The sequence below is a fragment of the Mus caroli genome, unplaced genomic scaffold (assembly GCF_978045245.1).
Source record: "Mus caroli unplaced genomic scaffold, Mus_caroli_1 scaffold_9, whole genome shotgun sequence".
In the NCBI taxonomy this organism is placed as follows: domain Eukaryota; kingdom Metazoa; phylum Chordata; class Mammalia; order Rodentia; family Muridae; genus Mus; species Mus caroli.
The window spans coordinates 67,694,264-67,720,483 of NW_028227264.1; the positions used below are offsets into that span (position 1 = coordinate 67,694,264).

General features: G+C 43.9%; 1 protein-coding gene across 1 annotated transcript in view; it reads left to right on the top strand.

Annotated features, from left to right (window-relative positions):
- Positions 1 to 26,220, top strand: part of Ank3 (ankyrin 3) — a 632,326-nt gene that overhangs the window by 34,950 nt on the left and 571,156 nt on the right. The window lies entirely within an intron of this gene.

A 26,220-nucleotide genomic window follows, 5' to 3' on the forward strand; every position in this document is an offset into this window, starting at 1 on the left:
TGGAAGGCATCATCCTGAGTGAGGTAACACAATCACAAAGGAGCTCACACAATATGTACTCACTGATAAGTGGATATTAGCCCCAAAACTTAGGATACCCAAGATATAAGATACAATTTGTTAAACGCATGAAACTCAGAAGAACAAAGACCAAAGTGTGGACACTGTGCCCCTTCTTAGAATTGGGAACAAAACACCCATGGAAAGAGTTACAGAGATAAAGTTTGGAGCTGTGACGAAAGGATGGACCATCTAAAGACTGCAGTATCCAGGGATCCATCCCATAATCAGCTTCCAAGCGCTGACACCATTGCATACACTAACAAGATTTTGCTGAAAGGACCCAGATATAGCTGTCTCTTGTGAGACAATGCCGGGGCCTAGCAAACACAGAAGTGGATGCTCACAGTCAGCTATTGGATGGATCACAGGGCCCCCAATGGAGGAGCTAGAGAAAGTACCCAAGGAGCTAAAGGGATCTGCAACCCTATAGGTGGAACAACATTATGAACTAACCAGTACCCCAGAGCTCTTGACTCTAGCTGCATATGTATCAAAAGATGGCCTAGTCAGCCATCACTGGAAAAAGAGGCCCATTGGACTTGCAAACTTTATATGCCCCAGTACAGGGGAATTCCAGGGCCAAAAAGTGGGAGTGGGTGGGTACGGGAGTGGGGGGGGTAGTGTATTGGGGACTTTTTGGATAGCATTGGAAATGTAAATGAGGAAAATACCTAATAAAAAAATTAATTCAAAAAAAAAAAAAAAAAGAGTATCTCAGGCTCTGTGACAGCTTGGAATGTTCTTGCTAAGAAAAATGTATGAGGTATTCTCACTCCAGAACATTAACAGTCGTTTCCTAGTAACCAAGGAAGGGACTTTAAAAATGTTGCCCTCCACCGGGCGTGGTGGCGCACGCCTTTAATCCCAGCACTTGGGAGGCAGAGGCAGGCAGATTTCTGAGTTCGAGGCCAGCCTGGTCTACAACGTGAGTGCCAGGACAGCCAGGGCTACACAGAGAAACCCTGTCTCAAAAACAAAAACAAAATGCTGCCCTCCATTAACCCAAGGTTTTGCTCTTCTTTCTACTGATACAAAGGCATGAGGAGAATGTTAGCCCACAGTGGGGGCAGCGGTGCACACCAGCACTCCCTGACTTCAACACAGTGCTGATCGTGTTCCTCCTTAGTAACTGTCAATACTTTCCTTCTTCAGCCGGACTTTACACTCACTTTCACTCTGTGCAATGCCTTGATAGACAGCCCTGTTGCTTAAGATGAACTGAATGTATCAAGGAACAGACAAGAGGCACAAAGCTGAGAACTAGCCAGAGATGATGGTAATTCCATGCATTGTAGAGTTAGGCTTATTTGCTGTAAGCCAGGAACCTACTTCCTCCCTCCTCCTCCTCCTCCTTCCTTTTCTTCCCATAATTGTCTCCCGGTGATTTCTGGGTGCAGCAGGGAGCACGGATGTGGAACTGGAGACCCAGGTTGTAGTTTTGGCTTGCCCATTTATGTACTTTGAGACTTAACATTGTTGAAAACAGGACTGAAGCTTCTGCAGACTCCATGAACAAGAGATAAGGAGTCAGAACTATACAGAAGGCAAGGAAGCCCATGGCTCATGCCTTTTGGATGCAGTCAACAGATTTCTAGCTTTGGGAGTCCAGTTTCAAGAGGGAAGTTATGTTTTAGAGGCAAGCCTACTTATGAACGGTCTTCCCAATGACTTTCAAGGTTATGACATTTCTGGTTTTCAACCCCTTTTGAAATACAGTGCTGCAATCTGCCACATGTGGTGACATAGCTGTGCTGCCATGAAATGTTCCCTTTGATGCCATCAGGCTGCTGGCTTCTCTTTCCTAGCCTGTTACTGCTGGAGATCTCAGTATGCCTGACCAAAGTTGACAACTGTCTAGATACTGTTGGGTCCGTTGATCCCTGTGCCAGCTAGATTTTATGTCAACTTGACACAAGCTAGAGTCATCTGAGAAGAAGGAACCTCAGCTGAGGTACTACCCCTACCAGATTGACCTGTGGGCAAACCTGTGGTGTGTTTTCTTGATCGATAATTGGTGTGGGAGGGCCCATATCACTGTGAGTGGGGCTGTCCCTGGCCTCTTGGTCCTGGGTGCTATAAAAAAAAAAAAAAAAAAAAAAAAGAAAGCAGGCTGAGCAAAGCCATGAGGAGCAAACCACTAAACATCCCCAAACCCCACACAGACTCTGCATCAGTTTCTGCCTCCAGGTCCCTACCCTGTTTGAGTTCTTGCCCTTACTTGGCTCAGGAATGGAGTATGACCTGAGATTTATCATCTGAAATAAACCCTTTCCTTCCCAAGTTGTTTAGAGTACGGTGTTCTATCACAATAACAACAGACACTTGACCTTGCAATTTTTCTTTTCTTTTCTCTTCTTTTCTTTTCTCTTCTCTTCTTTTCTTTTCTTTTCTTTTCTTTTCTTTTCTTTTCTTTTCTTTTCTTTCTTTTCTTTTCTTTTCTAACATTTATTTTATGTGTATGAGCACACTGTTGCTGTCTTCAGACACACCAGAAGAGGACATCAGATCCATTACAGATGTTTGTGAGCCACCCTGTGGTTGCTGGGAATTATACTCAGAACCTCTGAAAGAGCAGTCAGTGCTCTTAACTGCTGAGCCATCTCTCCAGCCCCCTGCCATGCCTTTTCTATGATGATGGGCTGTACTCTCACACTGTGAGTCTATACAAGCCTCCTTCACCCCTTAAGGTACATTTGGTCACAGCAAAGAGGAGAGTAATATATGTCCCAGCTAGTCAGTCTGCTGTGTGCTAGAGATAAGCCTGTTAACATGGAGTTGTCATTTGGTGGAGTACCTGTAACTCGGTGATACAGGCAATGAAGAGACACACAAGATGATGTTGGAGGCCATACAGAGAGGCCCTGAGCCTAGGAGGTAGATGGGGTAGTACATTTCTAGGAACTTCAGTCTGCAGTGCCTCCCATGTGACTTCATGTCCAAGTTCCCATGCTGGCTTAGAGATATGGTCGGCTTACTTCCTCTGCCACTGTCATATGTCACTGAAAGAAAAGCCATGGTACTGATTTCTTTAATATCCAAACGTTATTTTATGTTCTAAAACCCCCAGTGTCCCAATATATAGTCCATACATACCAAGCAACGCAGAATGATGGCTGTTTGCTGATAGCCCTCGGTGGTGCCTGTGATAACTCTTGTAGGTTCTGAGAACGATGCTGGATATTCAGTCTAGAAAGCAAAACTGGAGACATTTCATAATTTTCTGAATTCTAAAGAAAATTAAGTCACGTTTGGCGTAAAGGCTGCATAGTGAGCCAAGTCTTGTGTTTTGTTTGTGTCTTAGTACTCTTTTGTAAACATATGTACTGCACTTTTAAAAAATGACTCTGGACCCTGTTGTTTTTTAAATGCTAACCCAATATTTTGAAATTGTCTCTGCTCTCCACTTGAATTTGATGATGATAATGATGATTTTGCCTTTTGTCTTGAAGGAGGTGGCATTACTGGGTCTCGTGCTTACTAAAAACACATATTCTCGTCACCAAGAGACACTGCCACACTCACTACAAATTATTTTTTAAAGGAATCATCTTTTCCCCAGCTTTTCCTGAGTAAAAATCAATATAAATTATCATTTTACCTAACTGACAATTCTCAAAAGAAGCCTCATTGGCTTACTGTCCTGTCAGTTCCTGCATCGGAGGATATGATGTCCACAGTGTTTTAGAGCCCAGGAAGGTTTCTTTGTTGACTGTATGTCTACAGGAAGCAGAAGGATTTTTGTACAATTCTGCTACTCTTTCCTCAGCCTGTTTCAGTTTTTATTTCCCTATCTGTTAAAGGCAAATCCAGCTGCTGCCATCTCCGTTTCCTCCCTGTGGTATGGCCAGGTACTGACTCTAAGTAGGGTGGGTGGAGCATGTTTAAGCATCAGAGATGGATCTTAGGGTGACAGAGGACCCACAGAAGTCCATAGGGGACTGGCATTTAAAAGGCGACTACACCAGAAAAGCCAAGTGGCAATCTTTCATCTCTCTCTGTGATTCTTTGTCTCTCTCCCAGTTTTTAGCTAAGCTTGAGCTTTGGTCTCTAGGTAACATTATAAGAGAGTATGGAATTGGAGACTCTCTGGTAAACAGACTGAACCCTTCATTGGAAAAGCTTCTACCTTCATTGTAGATACTTTTTCAGCCCTCCAAGACCTCCGGCACTAGGCTGTTCCAAGTAGCCTATTTCTTTGAAAACTGGAACAGTAACATTCTAACCCTTTAAGCTGGTTATTTGAGTTAGAAAAAAAAAAAAAAAAGAATCACACTTAAAATCGAATTTAAAAAACAGTATAACCACAGCCTCAATCCAGAGATTTCTTTTGATAAAAATTTAAACACTTGAATCTTATTATACATTAGAAGAGAAGACCTATGCCTTTTGGATAGTAACATTGTACTGTTTGTTTTGTCTTTAAGATTTTATTTATCTATTTCTGTTTATGTATGTGTATCTGTGGATGGGTTTGCACACATAAGTGCAATACCCAAAGAGGCCAGAAGAGGATCTTTCCTGCCCCCATTTCAACCTAGAAAGAAAGAAGTGGTGTTCTCTCTCTCTCTCTCTCTCTCTCTCTCTCTCTCTCTCTCTCTCTCTCTTTCTCTCTCTCTCTCTCTTAAATCAGGATCTAACTATAAATAGTTGTGATTTCATTTCTTCTCTGGGCTCCTTTTCCCAATAGCCTTACTGCACATGACACATTAAACAGGAGCCAGTCAGTGCTTGCCGGAAGCGAGATGGTTAGAATGTTGGCTGTGGCTTAGAAGCTATTTGCTTAGTAAGATTGCTAATCTGTATTCTCTCCACCGCAGCTTTACAATTTTGTTTAAGGGCAGCTGGTCTCAATCAGTCCTTGTGCTAGGACCTTGTCCTTGGTTGTGAGCAAACGTGTAATGTACAGCCCTTAAATCTGTAGTATTTCTGGAGCGTTATGGAATCACCCTGCCTGTGTCCTTCATAACGAGAGGCTTCTGCTTTGTTTCAATCTGTACTCCTGTTTCCTAGTTCATTTTCCAACTCAAGACTCTTCATGATTCCTTAATTTCTGTTACGTATATTTTACTCTGAAATTTGGAACAAAATTTTACTAGTATTTGCTGATATATGAGTATTAATTTTGTTAGGGCTTCTTCAACGTTTATGATAAACTTATTGAATGTGTCATGACGTTACCAAAATATATATAACACAACTTGGATCTATGAGTATAGACATGCTCTGACTTAAAATATCAAATAGTAAGCTTATATGTAAAACTGATTCTAATCTATATTTCCAAACCTCAGAAGCCCAAGGACACATACTTTTAAGCTGATTTCTGTTTGTGTCTTAATTCCATGGTATTAAGCAAAAGTGAAACAGATTTTTTTTTTCTTTTTTATGCGAGAAGCCTCTATTGTTAGTCAGGCAGAACATATCATTTCATTTTTCCTTTTAACATCATTAGGACCAGCATTAGGCTTGATATGCCATTTCTACCTGCTTTACCGACCATTTTATGATCTTCTCTCTCAACAGGCCTTTCATTTAAGGTCGTTGATATTTTCCTAATTTCCAGTGTGTGGATGAGGTAGAAAGAAGAGGAGAGTCTTGGTTTTGGAGCAAAGCTTTATTAGGTTTAGAAGTGGGGACAGTTAGCTTTTAGGATCCATTTTCACATATGGACTCAAATTCTCATTTCCAAATTCTCAATGTCAGTGTCTCTGTTGGCTAAGTTCCCGGAGGACTGCGGGTCTCCACTGGGAAGAAACATGAGCCTCGTGGTTTCAAGCCATCTCTGGGAATTGGGTCTGTTTGAAGTTTGCAGAAAGCTCTGGGCCCAAGAGGAAAGATGACCATATTTATAAACAAAATGTAGCGTGTGATTATGGCCATTTCGGGACTCCTACTTTAGAAACCCCGTCTCTTACGCAGACACGATCCCCTCCTCATTTCAGCAGCTGACTACCCTGACTTACGTTTGTGCTGCCTTCCCCGTGTCATTTCCCTTTGCTAAACCCCTCGGAGTGAACGGGATGCTCTTGAGGGCCCTAAGCTACATGAGGTTTAAGAGGCCTGAGCTGAAGGATGGGAGAAATGGATTGCATAACTCTGGTTGCAGCATCACATAACAACCTCAAACCCTCCAGTCCTTGCGTCTTCGGACAGGGCTAGCAAGGTCCTGTTGGGAGAGAGGGCCAAGAGCTTTTAGTCGTAGGTGATATGATGCTTCCCATTGAATTGAAACAAGTAACCAACCAAACAAAAACAGCAACAGCGAGGGAACTGTGGCTTGTCAATGCTGGCCTGTGCCCTTTTTACTGACAGTTATCTCAGTACCCAAAAGTCTGTGCCTGTTACTTGGGCAATGGAAAGAACCAAACCACGACACAGTTGCCAATGAACAGAATGGTGATGTTGAATAAATTGTCACTTGCAATGGGACAGTGACACTGGTCACTGTGCCCTGTTCTCTTGGGTTCCCTTGGTGTAGTTGTCAGTCCACAAATATGTGACATATTACTGCTTTCTGTCTATAAACATACAATGGGCAGTGAGCACTTAGGAGGTGCTTATTTAGATAATTTAGGATGTATTTGTTTTAATCTCTTACTCTCTGTGTGTATATGTGTGCATGCATGTGTGTGTGTATGCATGTGTGTATGTGTATTTGTGTGCATGTATGTGTGTATATGTGTGTGCATGTATGTGTGTATATGTGTATGTGTGTGCTGGTATGTGTTGTATGTGTGTGTATGTGTATTTATGTGTGTTGGTATGTATGTATATGTGTATGTATGTGTGTGTATATATGTATGTGTTGTATGCGTGTGTATGTGTGTATATATGTGTATATTTGTGTGTGTGTTCATGTGTGTAGTATGTATGTATGTGTGAATATGTGTATGTATGTGTGTGTATGTGTGTTTGTATGTGTGTATGTGTGTGTGCGTATTATGTGTGTGTTATGTGTAGATGTGTATTTATGTGTGTGTTGATATGTATGTGTATGTGTGTGCAGCATGTGTGTATGTGTATGTATGTGTGTATATGTATGTGTGCATGTGTGTATATGTGTGTGTTATGTGTGTGTGCATGTATGAGCATGTATGTGTGTATAGATATGGATGTGCATGTGTGTGTGTATGTGTATGTATGTGTACTATGCCTATAACTGTGATTATGGAGGCTGAAGGTCATGTGGCTTTCTCTGTAGTGTTCCACTTTGTTTTTTGAGACAGGGTCTCTCACTGAGCCCAGATCCTGCTCTTTAGCTAGACATGCTCAATAGCAGGTTCCCAGATTTGACTATTCCCACTCCCCAGTGTGAATTATTTTCCTGTTCCCACCCCTTTGCTAAGAAGAATGAGCCAGGGCTGGAGAGATGGCTCAGCGGTTAAGAGCACTGACTACTCTTCCAAAGGTCCTGAGTTCAAATCCCAGCAACCACATGGTGGCTCACAACCACCTGTAATGAATGAGCCTGGGGTTACAGATGTATATCACTATGTCCAGTTTCCATCTTCAAGTCTTTCAGCTTTTAGATGTGTGGTCAACATCTACATGCAAATGCATTTTTATAACCAAATTTAAATAGTGGAAATGTATTAGTTATTATATAAAAATTCCTTTTCCTTCTATCATTAGTCAACATTCAACACATTCCTGTGACCAGAATATATGAGAATTTCTGGCCATTACTAGCCACTGAAAAGTGGACCCCAGGTTAAGATCCTATAGCTTTCCAACTGCAGTGCTGTCTATCTGGGCTGGACGTCAGATCCCAAAGGCTAAGGCCCAGCCCCATAAGACCAGATTCACTTCACATATCCACAGTAAGTAGTAACTTGGTATTTGTGTTTCTCTTCAGATGGATCTCAGTTGAGGTCTTTTGAGAAAGAAGGGGCATGTGCCCATGTTCTAGCTTTGAGAGACATTCCCGTTTACAGTGTCAGATATACCTGTTAGGAAAGCTCTCAGGACTCAGGGAAGCATGCTTACTGGGTTCTTATGTTGAGAAGAGTTAGAAGAAGAGATATGGATACACAGGTGGACATGAAGATTTAATGGGCTGTGTGGTCTGGAAAGGTGGCCCTGAGCTCAGGGGCCCCTTCCTGCTCGTGGACATGCCATCCATCTGGAAGGTCCATCCATGGTGCTGCTGAAGGGTTTCATAGGGTTTAAATGTGTGGGCAATGTGACTGATCAGCCAGTCTCCAGGTCAGGCCCATTTCCCAGAAGCTGGGGGTGGGGTTGACAGATCTATACTTTGGCTGATTAGCCCACCTGCTGGAATTCACTGAGAGTTACCTCAGGGAAGTGGAAGATGGGTCTACTGTTGATCAGATACCAGGATAATGGGAGGGAGCTCAGAATTGGGAATCTGTGTAAAAGAGCAATCGTGAACATGAACACTGCCCCTCCCCGCCCACCTCCAACATTCAGGAAGTGAGGAGTTCTGAGTCAGAAGATGCTAAACACACTTGATGCTTCTGGCTGTTCCATTACGTTTTCAGGGGAAACACGAACAGACATCTATTTGCACCAGACGGGGAACCTAAGGCAGATCAAAGAAGCTGGCCACCTCGCATCCTCAGGCAGGAAACTCAGATGATGCTGGTATTCAGCTTGCTCTCTTTCTTATATGCACATATACACACATACACACATGTCAACACACATATACATCCACATATACACACATACACATACATATATACCAACACACACACATACATACACTCAAGCCAGGCCCCCAGCCCACTTGGTGAACCGTTGAGTACATTAGGCTTATTTATGGGACCATGGGTGAGATGTTACTGATAGGAGTATGGCTAACTTTATGTCACCCATCATGGGTGACAACACTCAGAAGATATGTCACAAGTTCCACCTACAGCTGACCCTTCTACCACCAGTATACTCTAACATCCCTTTAAGACCAGAGAGAAGAATGGTTGGAATCCCTCATGAAGGTCCTAGCATCCTCCCTTCTACCTCTCTTCCTGTTAGGTAGTATATTAGTGTTCTCTAAAGTAACACACACATACATACACATATACACGTGTATATGTACACATATATGTTATATATGTGTGTTTATGTTATAGATACTTTAACAGGTGTTATATGTAACATAAAATAATATATACACATATATCAGTTTTGCTATATGATATATCTGTGATATATGTATGTCATATATATGTATATGAGGTATTCATTAGAGTGGTGTGCAGGTTGTGATCCAGGCATTACAACAATGGCTGTCTCCCATTGGAAAACCCAAGGATCTGCTGGCTGTTCAGTCCATAAGACTGGATGTCTTGGGCTGGGGAGATGGCTCATTGGTTAAAAGCACTGACAGCTCTTCAAGAGGTCCTGAGTTCAATTCCCAGCACCCACATGGTGGATCACAACCATCTCAAATGGGATCTGATGCCCTTTCCTGGTGTGTCTGAAGACAGTTATAGTGTACTTATTCATATACATAAAATAAATAAATATTTTTTTTAAAAAAACCTCAAATATAAAAATAAAAAAATGACTGGATGTCTCCACAGTCCCAGTCTCCTGCTGGAGTTCTAGAGGATTTCTAGGGAGCTGATGGTCTTCTATCTACACTGGAATCCTGAAGATGTGGGCTATCAGGCCAGCAAGGGACTGAGTCAGCAGTAGGATTGATGAACTTGTCAGTGAGACGAGCACACAGGCAAAAAAGAGCAAAAGCATTCTTCTTCCATGTCCTTTTATGTGGGCTGGCCGGAAGGCATGGCCCAGATATAGGATGGGTCTTCCCAATTCAAATGACCTAATCAAGAAACGTCCTTCACAGCTGTGCCTAGCTGTCTGGGTTTTAGTTAATTCCAGATGTAGCCAGGTTGGCAGCCATGATCAGCCACCACAGGCAGTGTTAAGTCTCACCACCATTCTCACAGGCTCAGCTGTCCCTCACTGTCTGTCATGATTCGTTGTCATGACGGGGGCTAAGCATCCAGGAACAAAATGTCTGACATGCCTGGAGGAAATCCCTTATTCCAACACGGGCTCAGGATCTCGCATGACGTTGCTACAAATATGTCAGCTGAATTCTTGTTCTCTCCTTATTTGACTGGGAGAAGCTCAGTCATGTTCCTGGGACATTGATACTGGAGGGCAGTCAGAGTTTTTCACCATATAAACTGGTTAAAATTAACTGGGGGTTTCTACCCCATCTTAGATCACTTAGTTCCTAAATAAAAGACACAAAACCTTTATAATTAGCCTTAAAAGCAGTAGAGCTGGGCAGGTATCAACCTTCTATGCTATTTTGTCTACTTCCCCATCTATAATCCCATGATATAACTTGCCACATTTTGCCTGGGTCACTCCTACTCCAATTAGCCATCCTTCATGGCCATATTCTCATGATACATCTACCCTGGGGCGTCTTCCTCTTCCTCCTCTCCTCTCCTATGGTCTCTACCTCAGACCTCAAGCTAGGCAACTGAAGCCCCGCCTACCTCTCTTATGCCCAACTATAGGCTGTGGCATCTTTATTCAACCAATGGCATTAAATTAAGGAGCAAGTTTACATAGCATCACTTGATTGTCCTTGAAGATGTCCTTGTCCCCAAGGAGCTCCTTATAAAGGACAACCAGCATTACAATACGTAGTTACAGAGCAAACCTCAACAATAGGAAACATGCGTGTCTTCACCAGGCGCTAGCTGGACCACTCACCTCACCCCAGTGAGTAATCTAAGAGAGAATAAGGCCACGACAGTGTGTCTTACAGCTTAGCTTCACACATCACACTCCTGCTGTTTTTGCAGGGTCCTAGGCCAGGCTGCATGTTGAGATTCAGTGGCAAGTGAAAGACACTCACATACCCACATACCCTGGACACATGGCCCATAGCCCAGGCCCCATAGGGTTACTTAGGTGTGGCCTTGTTGGAGGAAGTGTGTCACTGGAGGGCGGGGCTTTGTGATTTCAAAAGTCCATGCCAGGCTGTGTCTGTTTATGCCTGTTTCTCTCTGTCTCCCCCGCCCTCCCCCCCAATCTCTCTTGATTGTGAATCAGGATATAGAACTCTCAGTTATGTCTTGAGTGCCATGTCTGCTTGCATGCCACCGCATTCCCCACCATGATGATAATGGGCTAACTTCTGACACTGTGAAACCAGCCCCAATGAAATGTTTTGTAAGAGTTCCCTTGGTCATGGCATCTCTCCACAGCGATAGAACAGTGACTAAGCAATGGACAAACTGTCAAAAAAAAAAAAAAAAGTTGTGTCAGAGACAAATGGCTGCTGAGTTAGAGTGTAACAGGAAGTGCCAGCTTACCTTGGGATGCCAATGAGACCCGTGAAATGTGTGACCCGGCGACAGTTCCATTGGAAGGTTGGAGAGGCAACACTGATGGTGGGAAGTGGGGAGTGGCAGAGAAAGAGCAGGTGTGTGTGGCCGTGGAAACCAACACTGGAAGGTGCTTCAAGACTGTGTCAATTGTCCAAAGCTTCCGAGAGGGTAAGACAAGGAAAGGAATCTATCGGGTCACTGTGACCCTGATCTGCACGTGCCAGTGGAGATGGACGGCAGTTTGGGAAGGGTAGAAGGGTCACTGTGGATGGAGGGTAAAGTCTAGAGATGGTGAGCATCCATCAATGGAAAGCTAGATGAGTCACTAAGTGACCAGAACGGCAGAAAAGGATGTTGCCTAAAGCTTTTACTACTCATCTTTAAGCTCTGGGCAGACCTCGCTATCAGCCCTGCCTAGGTTCCCTGGGATCCACAGATGAAACACAACACCACACACACACACACACACACACACACACACACACACACACACACAAAAGCTTATTTTTCAACCTGCCTTATTGGCTCAGTTTCTAGGCTCTTCTAAGCATTCCTCAGCTATCTCCAGCCCTTCTTTTCACTCCCAGCTCAGCACCCTAAATGTGCCCTCAACTTTAGTTGATCAGTTACCTTCTCCTTGTTCAGCAACACAAAACTTCCCTATACTTAGTTGCACTGCTAATCTTCCCCCTGGGGAAGCAAGCAGCCCCTGGCTGCTCTGGGCTAGAGCTCACACGCTGGTCACATTTTCTCCCTCCGAAGCACAGCGAAATCTCCCTTTCTCTCCCTCAGTCTCTCCCTCGCTCTGGGGAACCAGAAGTTCCGCCTCTTTCCTTCAGCTCAACAATTAGCCCCTGGCATCTTTATTGATTGATCAAGAACCAATTGGGGAACAGGACCTTAGCATCTGACCCACCCCTACAAAGGGGCTTATAACTGGGGCTTAGGTGTCTGCCTGCTGGAATACATTTGAAGATCAGCTTGTGGAACACAAGGAAAAATCTGTCCCCTAATTGAACATAGACCTTCCGTGCCAGTAGTGGTGGTGAGGAAGTTTTCTAGAGGCGCTCCTTGCCCAGTCCCATCGCTCACAAACCCTCAATAAATACCTGAAAGGAGAGAGACTTGTTTGGCACATGTGTAGAGACAGCACAGCTTTGCCCGTGTAGCTGCTTTCACAAAACTAGACAAAGCTTGCAGACACGGGCTCTTGCGTTTGAGGGTCTTTCAAGTTGATCTTGGAAAAGGGCTTTTCTTGGTGTTAAGAGTCAGCATGGCTGCTGAGCACCTGTTTGAGACTTTTTCAATTTTATTTGTGAGACCGCCTCATTGCTGGTCTTGAATTCACTAAGTAACTAGGCCTTGAACCGATCCTGCTCCCAAGTGAGGACAATGAGAATCAGCCACTGTAGGAGGGATTTAGCCTAGCAGGCCCAGCTGCAATGCTGTCACGTATGTGCTCCTGTTCGAGCCAACCTAGAATCTGCCAGCTTCGCTAAAAGACTGCTGATGCTCGACCAGGCAATGGAGCGAGCCAATGAGAAAGAGTCAGTAACACATCTGGCTACTTGAGAGCCAATGAGATGCTTGAGGGGGGGAGGGCGGGGGGGGGGGCGGGGTATAATGGTTTGCCGAGTTCCTGCAATAAATGCGTCTGCTTTTGCCACTTGCCTGACTCCTAGAGTCTGTGCTGTGGACTCTGGGCCTTCTTACCCTCACCCCCAAGGCTCTTGGTCAGGGTCACACGCAACAAGCCATCATACCTGGGAATCGAACACAGGTGTGATCCATAATTTAAATATCAACTTGACACGCCCTGGATAGAGAGCCTCAGCGACATCTACATCGTGTTGGCCTGTGGGGGATTGCCTTGACTGCTTTCATTGATACAGCATTTCTCAACTTGGGCATCGAGATCCCTTTGAGGGGTAAAATGCCCCTTTCACAGGGGTCACCCAAGACCATCGGAAAACACAGATATTTACATTATGATTCATAACAGTAGCAAAATTAGTTATGAAGTAGCAACGAAATAATTTTATGGTTGGGGGTCACCACAGCATGAGGACCTGGGTTGCAGCCATTAGGAATGTGGAAAGCCCCATCTCCAGTGTGGGCAACACCTGCTGATAACATCGCAGATAAAAGGGCACAGAACAAGGAAAGCATTTTGCTTTATGATTATTTATTCTTCACTCGTGTGAGCCGGTTCACCCATCCTGTCAGTGATGCAGCTCACCCCTTCAGTGATATCAGAACCGGCTTCCACTCTGGATTGAGGAACTCTCCAGGGGTCCTCCGGGCTTTCGGTGGCAGATTGGGACTGTTGAAGGCACCTTGCCTCCATGGACAAAGCTCGTGGATTACTGCATTCTTGATCTCTCCACTGTGAAATAGTCTACTCCTTTCTACTCTGACTATCATGGAAGCCAATTTAGTATATTCTCTTTTAACACATATATTCATCTGTCAGTTCTGTTCCTCTTGAGAAGCTGATGAATATTTCAGACTTCGGCGCACGCTTAGAAAGCATCCTACCAGCTGAGACCTATCCTCAGTCTAGGACTTATTTCAAAGAATTCCTGTGAAAGACGAAAGTGCCCAGCGTTCTTTTGACATTTCTTCTGTTAAACAGGAATGAGTAATATCCCCGTGGTTAAGAAATGCCTGGCACCTGGGGATGAGACGCTCCCACCCACCGATGTCAAGGAGGCTCAAACGGTCCAGCCCTTTCTCCTGTTGTCAGGCTGGTTCTTATTTATATCTGTGAGTTGGTGGCCTCTGGTTTGCTGTGTCCTTTGAGCGCTATAATCAGTGTGGCACAGTCGTGGTTCCAATCCTATGAATAGTTCTGTCCCAAGCAGTTCTTACATCTCACGGGCGCCTTCTCTTCCCTGAATCTTAATTTTCTCATGAGTAATTGGGAGAGAGGGCAGAGCAGGCTTAAGTCAGACCCTTAATCGGATGAGTTATTTCTAGATGCTTTAGACGGTCCATCCTGCTGTGAAAGAAAGCGAGAGGAGCTTTTCCTCAAGGCTCCTCCTCTCCCTTCTTTTCTGAAAGCGAAGCAGGCTTATTTAGAATAGGTCGAAGCAAAAAGCTGGTACCAATTCCTTCATTTAGGCTACTTCGAAGTGTTGTCTCCAGGCCAACATCAGAGACATCACTGGCACACTTGGAATATTCTGGAAATGCACTTGTATTTCACTTTGGCCTAGATGTACCCCATTCCTGTGGCTCCCAGCAGGGAGTGGAGGGACAGACAGAGAGAGAAACAGAGGGGATGGGGGAGATGGGAGAGAGGAGGTGGGAGAGAAGAATACTCACTTCTTGTGTATGCGTCCACAGGCATTCGTGGTGCATGTGTGGAGGTCAGTCTCCAGTGTGTCTTCAGGGGTCTTCCACCTTCTGAGACTGAGTCTCTCACGGGTCTGAAACATGGTCACACAGGTCAGATGAGCAGCCCATCAAGCTTCCAGGGATCTGTCTGTCTGTCTGTCTTTCCCCGATCCTCCCATCTCAGCACTGTTGGAAGTACCGGTGTATATGACTACACTCAGCTTTGTAACGTGGGCTCTGGGGATCTGAACTTGGGTCCTCACGGTTGCAGGCCAAGTGCTGTACTAACTGAGCTGTCTCCCAGTACTAAAGTTCCTGATTTAGAAGTCCTTCCGTGATTCTGTTTCAAACAAAGGATTTAGAAATGCTGCTGACGCCAGAACTCTTAACACAGAGGAGACCTTCTCTGACTCTGGAGGATAGAACTTGGCTGTGGATTGAGTGGGTTAGAACTCACCTACAGGGGTGAGTTCACACTCCCTGGGTCCCTCCCTCTCTACACACTAGAGAGAAGGGAAGAGGGAAGGGATGGTGTAGACAACTTAAGGCAGGCTATACATCACACAGACCAATGTCAAGGGTGTAATGTGTAAGAATATCCACCACAGTCATTTCTAGAGGCTCATCCACCTTAGACTACTTTAGGGATTATAAGGTTTGGTTTTTATGAAAGTTTAAAAGTGCTTGTACTGTGTGTGTATGTGTGTGTTTGTGTGTGTGTATGCATGTGTGGTATGTGTGATGTGTCTATCTGCACATGCAACAAACAGGCAGAGTCCAGAAGAGGGTTCTGATCTCCACCCCACCCCAACCCCCGCAGCTGGAGTTACAGGATCCATCAGGCACTGGTGGGATCTTTGGCTGCTTCTCCTTTCTGGTTATTGTGAATCCTACAATTCTGGGCTGATAGATTTATCATTGAGATCCTGCTTCTGGTTGCTTTGGGATTGTAACCAGATGTGGTTGCTGACTCATGTGGTAAAGGTAGGTTTAACATTCTGAGGAACCTCGATTCTCTCCCCCTGTTTTCCCCTCCCTCTCTCTTCCTTTCTCCCCTCTCCTCTCCCTTCCTTTCTTCTCCCTTCCCTCTCTCCCCTCTTCTATTCTTTGTCTCCTCTCCCTTCCTCTCTCCCCTCCTCTCTACTCTTAGAGACAGGATCTCACATGATTGGCCTAGAACTCACTATATAAAACAAGCTGGCTTTAAACCCAAACCCTCAGCGATCCCCCTCCTCTGCCTCCCAAGCTCTGGGATTTAAGGCATAAGTCATCTCCACTGGCTTTATACCGGTGTTTGTAGCAGCTGCACTATTTCATATTCTCACCAATCATGCATATGTATCCTAATTTCTCTACATCTGCACCTATACCTGTTCCTTTCTGGATTGTGTTTTGCCTCTTTTTGTTTTTATAATCATCTTAGTTAGGGTTTTACTGTTGTGAACAGATACCATGACCAAGGCAACTCTTATAAGGACAACATTTTAATTGGGGCTGGCTTACAGGTTCAGAGGTTCAGTCTATTATCATGACAGGACACATGGCAGCATCCAGGCAGACATGGTGCTGGAGGAGCTGAGAGTTCTACATTCCTGTTCTGAAGGCAAACAGGAGAAGACTGGCTTCTAGTCAAGCTAGGACAAAAAGCCCATGCCCATGGAGACACACTTTCTCCAACAAGGCCATACTCACTCCAACAAGACCACACCTCCTAATAGTGCCACTCCCTGGGCCAAGCATATTCAAACAACTACATTAACAGCTACTCTAAATATAATAAATATAAATGTAAATATACAAGTGAATTCCTAAAAGTATCATACTTCAGTATTGGTAGGAGCATTGAGGCCAAGGTCTCATGTCATTGAATGACAATTAAGAAGCCTTCTATCATGTGCTACTAGACAGGGCAGAGAATTACACTGGAGATAGAATGGAGATTGGACACTTTCTCCAAAATATCCTGGTGCTCTTAATAAAATAGAATTTACGAGATTTTCTCCCACTTCCAAAGTATCAACTGAGTGACACTGAGTCAGATTCCTGATGAGCCCATGCTGACTGGGAGTGAAGCACAGTTGGTCCCTGACTTCTAAGAATCTGACTTGGCCGTTTCCTACTTTACTGTGATGCCAGTGTAACACACGCTCAGTAGGGAATATTCTTGGGATGGAGGATTTTGATCTTTTTCCCAGGCTAGTGTCACGTAGCCAGACACTCTTGAGATGCTGGACAGAGGCAGCAAGCCTCAGGGCCCAGCTGGCCTCTGCTCACCAAGAGAAACCTGTGATGCTTGCCCAGGCAGGATGTTCAGCAGGCGAGGGATGCTAGGCACAAGGTCATGATCAGAACATAGCCCTGTAAGTTGGGCACATCTATACCACCCTGCTAATGGGATGTCATGGTAGCTCCAAGAACAGGACCCATGCCAGAGGATTTATTTTCCTGTATTTCGTGAGCACCATGCCGGATACTGTGTCTGATGCTGAGGCCTCGAAGAAGCATGCACCATTTGTGAATTTGCCCAGTGCTCCAGAGGCACAGTGCTAAATGCATTTAACAGCCTCAGAAAATGGCTATTTTAAAAGCCACTTATTTCCTTATTTATTTTGTATGTGGTTGTGCTCTCGTACATGTGGATGCATGTAACACTGCATACATGTGCACATTTGTGGGGAGGCCCAAAGTTAATGCCTGGTATCTTCATTTTATGTATTTTTGGTAGGGTGTCTCTCTAAACCCAGTGCTAGCCGATTCCCACTATTCTAACTAGCCAGCTTACCCAGAGCAGAGATACCTTCTGCTCAGCCTCGTCTTTGCCTCCTGAGCGCTGATAATTGCAGGTGGATGCCATGTTTGCCTAGCGTTAATTTACATGGGGGAGCTGAGCTTCAGTTCTTTTTAAAAAAAATATTTTTTTTTTATTTATTTTTGTTTTATGTGCACTGGTGTCTTGTCTGCATGCGTGAATATCTGCACTCCAGAGAGTTGTGTGCTGGTTGTGCGTGGGTGCTGGGAACTGAACCTGGGTCCTCTGGAAGAGCAGTCAGTGCTCTTAACCACCGAGCCATCTCACCAGCCCCCCAGAGCTTCAGTTCTTACATTTGCATGGCAAGTACTTTATCCACTGCGGGCACGTTCCCCTCACCTCAGAAAATGGTTTTTGAGTAGAAATTTTCTTGGATAGTTTATTATATTGTACCATCTTCCTTACTTCGGAAAAAGGAAGGAGACATTATCTATTTTTGTTTCATATATTAAATATTGACTTGTGCTGTTTATACTCTGTGCAGTGACACTCATTGACAGGAAGTGGGGTCTGGACTCCTAAGCTCCTTGTACACAAAGTCTGAGCACGTGGTAAAGCTGAGAGAGAAGCAGCTGCCATGGACCAGCGTCTCATTCTTCCCAAATATTTTCTTTAATCTTGTCATTGTCCTTCTTCTTCTTCTTCTTCTTCTTCTTCTTCTTCTTCTTCTTCTTCTTCTTCTTCTTCTTCTTCTTCTTCTTCTTCTCCTTCTCCTTCTCCTTCTCCTTCTCCTTCTTCTCCTCCTCCTCCTCCTCCTCTTCCTCCTCCTCCTCCTTCTTAAAAGATTTTATTTAAGTATATGGTTACACTGTCATGTCTTTAGACACACCAGAAGAGGGTATCAGATCCCATTACAGATGGCTGTGAGCCACCATGTGGTTGCTGGGAATTGAACTCAGCAACTCTCTGGAACTCTCTGGAAGAGCAGCCAGTGCTCTTAACTGCTGAGCCATCTCTCCAACCCCTTGATCTTCTCCTCTGGTATGATCCCGTCAAGGTTTATCACCACTTACATGGTTGTCTCTTGGCTTATTCTTCTCGTTTGTGTTCTGCTGATCTTGCAGATCCAGCCCAGGCCCTTGCATGTGCTAGGCAAACTCAACCTTGAAGCTACAGTCCCACTTCCTTTACCATCTAGGACAGTGTCTTTAAGTTGCCCAGGTTCCCCTTCTAGCCCCAGCAGGCTTTGAACACGTGACTCTCCTACCTTAGCCTATCAAGTAGTTAGGCTGTCAGGTCTGTGTTCCCAGGCTCAACTGGACTTAATCTTTTAAGGCAGATTTCATAGTGAATATAAAAGCAACTAAAATTCTTCACATCTTCCTTCTCTTATATTCCTCCTGAGTCAACACTGGAACTCCAGGGGCTTGCAAATATTTTGATTTTATGGATAGTCTTATTTTATTTCTAATTCTTTCAACCATGGTCACATCTGACGTGAAGCAAGTATACAGAACTTTAAAAGCTGGCTCATAGGTAACTTATTCAACAGAGGTCACTGTGAGAATTTGAATTTATCTGCTTTTAAATGCACCTCTGAGTATGATCTTTTTTAGGCGTTGGTTACCTGTGAACATCCTGTTAACATTTTGGCCTGCAGCAGTTTTCTTTGAAGCCAATTTGTTCTGGTTTCTCTCTGTGCTTTGGAGACTTGAAATGGCCAATGTTGCAGGAAAAGCACACCCTGGGACCATCTGGTGTATCAAGGTGACCGTGTCTCAACTCATTTAAAGGGGCATTCCTTTCTGTGACTTTTCCCCACTGGTATCTTGTATACACATTGATAACCTTATCTGGGCTAAGTTTTGTACCTTGGAATTAAGTCAAATCCACTGCTTCTCAGGCTCCAGCTTCTTTTTGCACAGATTTCCAGCTAACCATTTTTTTTTCTTTCCTTTTCCTTATTTAATCCCCTCACAATTGAAAAGTTCCACTGTGAGCAAGTAGCTTTTAGACTTTGCTCTAAGTGGACAGTGTAATATAACCAACGTGTCTCTGAGGATGCTCTCTTATTATTCAGAGACATCTGGGTTGCAGACTTGGAAAGGCTTGTGGGGTTTACGGCTGGGTTTGTGACGGGATTTGTGCTAGTTCAAGTGTACAGTACCGGCACTCTTCTTCAACTTGACTGCTGGAAACTGTCTCGGTGGCTAAGCCTCAGACTGCCTTTGGTCTCTAGTATGGTTTGCTTTATCTTGTGAGACAGGCAGAATGTGATTGCAGGAAGCTGTCCCCGAAAGAGGAGCCAGAGGTGCATCTAATCTGGGAGACTCTTTGGAGGGTCCCCTCTGTCCTAGCTGACTCCTGCTCAGTGCCTCAATGATGAGGAACTCTGGTTTACGAAGGTTCAAGGAATTTCAAAAGCCTGAGCAAAGGTTCTCTGAGTTTTAAGCTGAGAACATTGCCAGGCCAATGGAAATGCAGAAGGTCAGATTCTTCCCTAAAACGACATTATTACATCTTCAAAGTGGTATTAATATTGAGGTTTCCCTTGCGTATTTCAATGTTTGTTCTGTGAATAAAGTAGTTGGGATAGCCGTTGACTGGACAACTGAGATTCTGGAAGCCTGGATCATTCTTGTTTTCCTTCATGGTGCAGGGAGGCAGAGCTGACCCAATGTAATTAATCTATGTTATTTTCCAATGAAAGGAGGGCCTTGTGTTAGAGAATGGGTCAGGAATAAAAGACTGGTTCTTTTAGTCAATGCTTCAACCATGAGCTGCCTGGGTAGAACCAACCTTCCTTCTTCTGGTTGCTCTGTGAGAACCAGAGCAGCTCTCCCCAGGCTGCCTGTGCTGGCGTCTTCAGTTGGGATCTCAATCTTCCCAGTGACCAACAATAGGTATGACCAGTGGTGCGGGAAGCGTGTGCCACTTGTATAACAGACAAGTGGCTTTTTCTCAGATGGGGTGGTTCTTGGAAAGGGAGGGAGGCAGAGAGTCTGGGGCTCACTGCGGACTCTTGAGTTTCCCAAGTCAAATGCTCTTCGGGACTTTAGAAGGACTTACGCAAAACTTGTTTGTATAACCCACGGGGTCTGTCACAGGTGTTCTATAAATGCTGAGTGACCTAATGAATAAAACATAGAGCAGAGTCCCAGAATAGTTTCATAGTTGATCCTGGAGGCTGTGCTAGTCATTGAACCCTAAATATGTTCAATGCTATCCACCTGATAGAATTATATATGATCATATATGATATAACAGATTTTAAAATGTATATCTTTCTGTGCTTGTTTGATGTGTTCATTTTTTTAGAATGGACTTGAGCTAATTTTATACACATTTCCCACTGGATGGATTTCAGATTGTTTTCTTGATCTTAGCGTCTACTACTGAGAGCCTTGTATTGTGGCAATAGAGATCAGAGTCAGGTCAGGGGACCTGGTTCCAGCCCTAGGCTGGCTGATTTTGGGATAAAAGTGCACACTTAGGTTAGCATCAGTACAAAAATTGAACCTGGAAGGAGTGGTTATACTTTTATGGCCTAATTGGGCCAGATGGAAGATGGGGGAGCCCAGAGGCTTGGAGTGGGTGGCAGGACACCATTCTTGTGGATGCGGTTCCTGCAAGCCTTTTTGCTCAGCTAGATCCCGAGGCAGGGTGTTGGGGGCATGGGGAATGGCTACTGTGTACCTCCAGTTGACAAGGTTACATTGCCCTGCCTGCCAGTGCCAAGCAGGGAGGTGAGAGTCTGAAGCGAAGAGGCAGAAGGGGAAGGGTGAAGTAGAGCAATGGTGGGTGGAAGCGGCCAGAGTTGGCGTTTATAAAAATGGTTTAAAAAATAGGTTAAAAAAATGAAGTTTTCATAAAGAAAGGAAAATACCAGAGGGGCAAGTGATTATGTCTTCATACTCTGTATTTCTGGGCCTGGTGCCATTTATCGATTGGAAAGACTTTTATCATGAGCCATATCTTGGTAGAAGGAAAAAAGAAATATTTAGAAATTGTAGACGTTTGATTTCTGGCTTTTGTACTTTTACTTTCTAGCAACGACACCTTCCTTTGCATGCTTTGGAATACAGCAGGTGGGTATTTTCAGTAAATGTGTGCGTGTGTTTGCTGATGCTTTCGGCAGGTGTAGGTAAAGGTGTAGGTACGGACGTTCTGCTGTTCACAGAATTCATCAACACACAGCATCCCACTCTCCGCCCCACCCTGTCCCAGTGCCTCTCTTTCTATGACAAGATCCCTCCTTGCCGGGGTCAGCCCTTTCCATATTTACTTTAGTAATTATCGTGTGTTTGAAATATCTTATGGGGAACTGAACCTATTCATCTTTGCTCTAAAGGATGTTGAAACCACTTGGCTTAAACAAGTGTTTTTAAGAAAGGCCCAAATGACCCTTACGGACTTGGAGAGTTCAAACCTGTACTGCTACCAGATACTTCGAGCATAACAAGAGAAATCATGTGGTCATCCATACTTTCTTGCATATAACCAGATAACATCGGCTAAAAATAAAAAAAAAATAATTTAAAAAATTCAATGTAAGAATCTGCAGCTATTCAAAGATACCTGGACACGGGACAGATGGAAAATACAGGTTATTCTCAAACATCATACGTGTGATATAGGGGTCAGGACAGTGAACTGCTATATTCTGGTTCAGTACCACCTGCTTGCTGTATACTTATGGGCCCCAAACCAAGGCTCTATATGAAGGAACTAGGGACTGGAGATCAGGGTTAACAAAATACTTGTAAATTTAGTGCTGGGCTATGCTCTTGTTTGCTGTGCCAGGGATTGAACCTGGAGCCTCTTGTAGGCTTAGCCTTGGAGCTGTATCCTCATCCCACCCGGGAATTTATAAGTCTATGATTAAAACATTTTTTATTATGTGTGTGTGCACACTCTTGTGTGCATGTATGTGTGTTCTTACACAAGAGCGTGTGTGCACATGTGTGCTTACCTGTGTCTTTGCACCAGTGCCTGCATTTGGTGAGGGCCTCAGGTCCCCTGGATCTAGAGTCCGGGTGGTTGTAATCTTCCAAGTGTGGGTGCTGGTTGTAATCTTCCAAGTGTGGGTGCTGTGAACCCAATCTAGGTCCTCTGGAGTAATGGCGTAATAGTGTAAGCACTGTTAGCCACTGAGCCGCCTCTGCCGACCCCTCCCCCACTAGGGAATTTAAAAGGAAAATCTTGGCAGCAGCGGCACCATAGAGAACACACAGGTTTTCAGCGTGTACCCGTGAGAAACCTCAGGCTTCCTGGACAGTGCCCTCCCTAAATCCCCTCCCTGCCAAGCATCTAGCTAGAAACAAGAACAGCAAATTGGCTTACTTCATAGAAGACAGAGCTACTTGGAAGAGTTCTGGACATAGTCCCATCAATAATTATATTGAGCATTAATTGACTAAACTTTTCAATTAAAAAGCAGAATGTGTCAGACTGAGAAATGACTAAGACCAACTCGTGCTCTCTACCGAAGATTCGGTTTTAATGACAGGAAAATTTCCATTGTCAAAAAGACAGGCGAGAGAGACTCATAAACTGTAAAGGAAGAGCCGATGTAGACTTTTAAATAAAGAATATGAGAGCCAATAAGGATGACCAGGTCTAGGCTTTCAGGATAATATCAAATATTCACAAAAGAAAAAAACATATCTTAATGAAAAAAATGGTCAAAATAATCCCAAATTAGTACAGTATATATTATCTCACTAAGTATATAAGTAATTAAGAACATTTGAGTTAAGCTTAGGAAAAAAAATTAAGCAAAATCCAAATGTTACTATAAAAATATATGCACTTTGCAGACATTGAAAGTTCATGAAGCAAAATAGCAAACATAAATATCAAAGCAACAAACTAAAGGAATAAATAGGCCTACGCATCAACTGGAAGTTGGAGACATCCTTCACCTCCAACTCCCCAACAAAAAGCTAGCTGGTCAGGATGTTAAAAGAACAGAACACGTGTAATCACCAAAGACTGCAGACAACCATAGGACACTTCTTATTTTAATGTGTACATGGGATGTACCCCATGACACTCTGTATGTCACAAGTCCTGTTTTTAATAAGTTTAAAAAATGGAACTCTTATATATTAAATTTTCTCACCATAGTGGAATTAAACTACATTAAAGCATGGGGTGGGGGGAAGCCCCAGATATCTAGAAATGAAAGAAGCTGATTTGAAACAAGCGTGGGTCAGAGAGGAAATGAGATATTTTCAGATCAGTGATAATGCAAGCAGCATCTGTCAGATTTATAAGAAGAAATGCAGAGGCTGCAAAGAGTGCTTCGTGCGTGATGACCTGAGTTCTGATTCCTAGCACTCACATAAAAGGGCAAGAGGGTGTGGCATCTACAATGGCACACACACACATATACACACACACACAACTTAGGGCCTGGAGATGTAGAGAGCTTGCCTAGCATGATCTCCAATTTTATACAGATATTCTCTCTCTCTCTCTCTCTCCCCCTCCCTCTCTGTACACATACATACATGCATGCATACATACATACATACATACATACATGATATATATATTTGAGACAGGACCTCTATTCCCCAGCATGACTGTAACTTGCTGTGTGACTGAAGATGACCTTGAATTTTCTTACATACTAGCTGCTGGGATTACAGCTGTGTACCACCATCCCTGGAGAATACAGCACTGGAAAGTGAATCCAGAGTTTTATTTGACTCTACCAACCAAGTCACAGACCCAACCCTTCATTCATACATACATATATATCATATATGTGTATATATATTATAATATATATTATATAATGCATATTACATTATACTTTTTTTTCATGAGAGTAATTTTGGAAGTTCTGAAGTGAAGATGAGAATTAGAAAGTTGTGATGAGCTAACATTGCTAAACTCTCTAGTGGGACCACACAGTACGTTGATGCTTTTCCCAGAGAAGAAACTGAATTCCAAATCCTGCACAGTGTCCTTAACTGGTGACAGAAAAATACTTAGAATCCTAGGCACCAAGAGCACCATGTCGTCCCTCTTTTATTTCATGTTCGTGGTACATTTTCTGATGTTTATTTGTACCCACGTCACCTGCTTCCTTAGCCAGAGTGTCCTATTTATCATCGTTTCTTTAGAAGGACCTGGCTAGCATTGGGGGGATGGGGGAATGTTTTTTGTAATGGTCAGAGAGTAAGTCATGTAAGAATCACAGACTAGTGTATCTCAGCCTTCCTAATACTCTTGCCTAATAAACATCCAGTGTACTTCCTCATGTTGGGGTGACCCCAACCATAAAATTATTTCATTGTTACTTTGTAACTGGAATTGTGCTGTTTGTAATGTAAATATCTGATATTCAGAATATCTGATGTATAACCCCCGTGAAAGGGTCATTCGACCCCCCAAAGCGGTCACAACCCATATGTTGTGAACCACTGGCATAGACTCTTCTAGAACTTGACTCTGCTACTGCAGCTCAAGGTTAAGTCCAGTTTGCAAATGAGCCACCTCCCTTGGTTCTGTTCCAATACAACTTTATAAAGATAGGTAGCAGACTGGATCTGGTCAGTGCTTGGGGATCCCAGTCTTCAAGTCTGACAGTTTTAACCGCCAGGACAGGCTGCCCAGTAGAGAGTATCAATCCTGGCCTCAGTGGCTCTTTGTATGAATGTTTGTATCCTGCTTCTGTTTTCTAGCCAGGAGGATTGAGCAGGAACTCCTACCTACTCTAGACATTGGGTCCTCGGGCCGTCTCCCTGCAGAAAAGATAGCAGAAGTTGATGGAACTGAGCCAAGCCTCCCCTTAGAGTAGTGGTTCTTAACATTTCCTAATGCTGAGACAACTTTAATACAGTTCCTCATGGTGTGGTGACACCCCTCCCCAACCAGAAGATTATTTTCATTGTTACTTAGTAACTGTAAGTTTGCTACTATAAATCATATTGCAAGCACCTAAACTCCTGATGCTCTTAGGTGACCCCTGTGAAAAGGTCGTTCCACTCCCTCAAAGAGGGGGCACCTATTCCCTTAAAGCATCTTTTAGAGGCCACACCTAATTGCACAGGGAGCAGGGAGGTTCAGTCCTCTCGTGAACCTAGAGGACAAGAGGCAGGTGCTGCCTAATGACCGGGAGCATTCTGAGAAGTGAGTCCTTGGGCGATTTCATCTTGTGCAAACAGTCAAGTGTGCACTCACACTAACCTGGGCTGTGTAGGTCAGTCACTTGACCCAGCTTCTTGATGCAGTCAAGAGACAAGGTAAATTATGAGATGCGAGGCTGAGCCAGAGTCAACCCATCATATGGCCTTAGAATAAATATTGTTTAAAAAAATGCAGGTAGGGAGGGTTACTCCAAGGACACACAGTATCAGTTTGATGAACTCAAATCAGTAGCATTGTTACAAAGTATTAGCACTGTTAGTAGTACGTGTCACTTTCATATGCCTGCCAGGGCTGCAGAGTTAACTGGGGCAGTATTGCCATTGTTGGCAGAGGAGGAATGTTTTGAACCAAGGGGTTACAGTGGCCAGCTGATGAACATAACCATCTGTAGACATCAAAGATGTTTATCCAACAGCTGGGCAGTATGTGTCTGTGGCACCAGAATCAAGGTCACCCTTGGCTACAGGACATTTGGGGCCACCCTGGGCTACATTTGCCCCAGTTTCAATAAAGAAACCAAGAGATGGTGTTTAACAAGACCCATTGACATAAATTGGTTTCATGTTAGACATTGTCAGT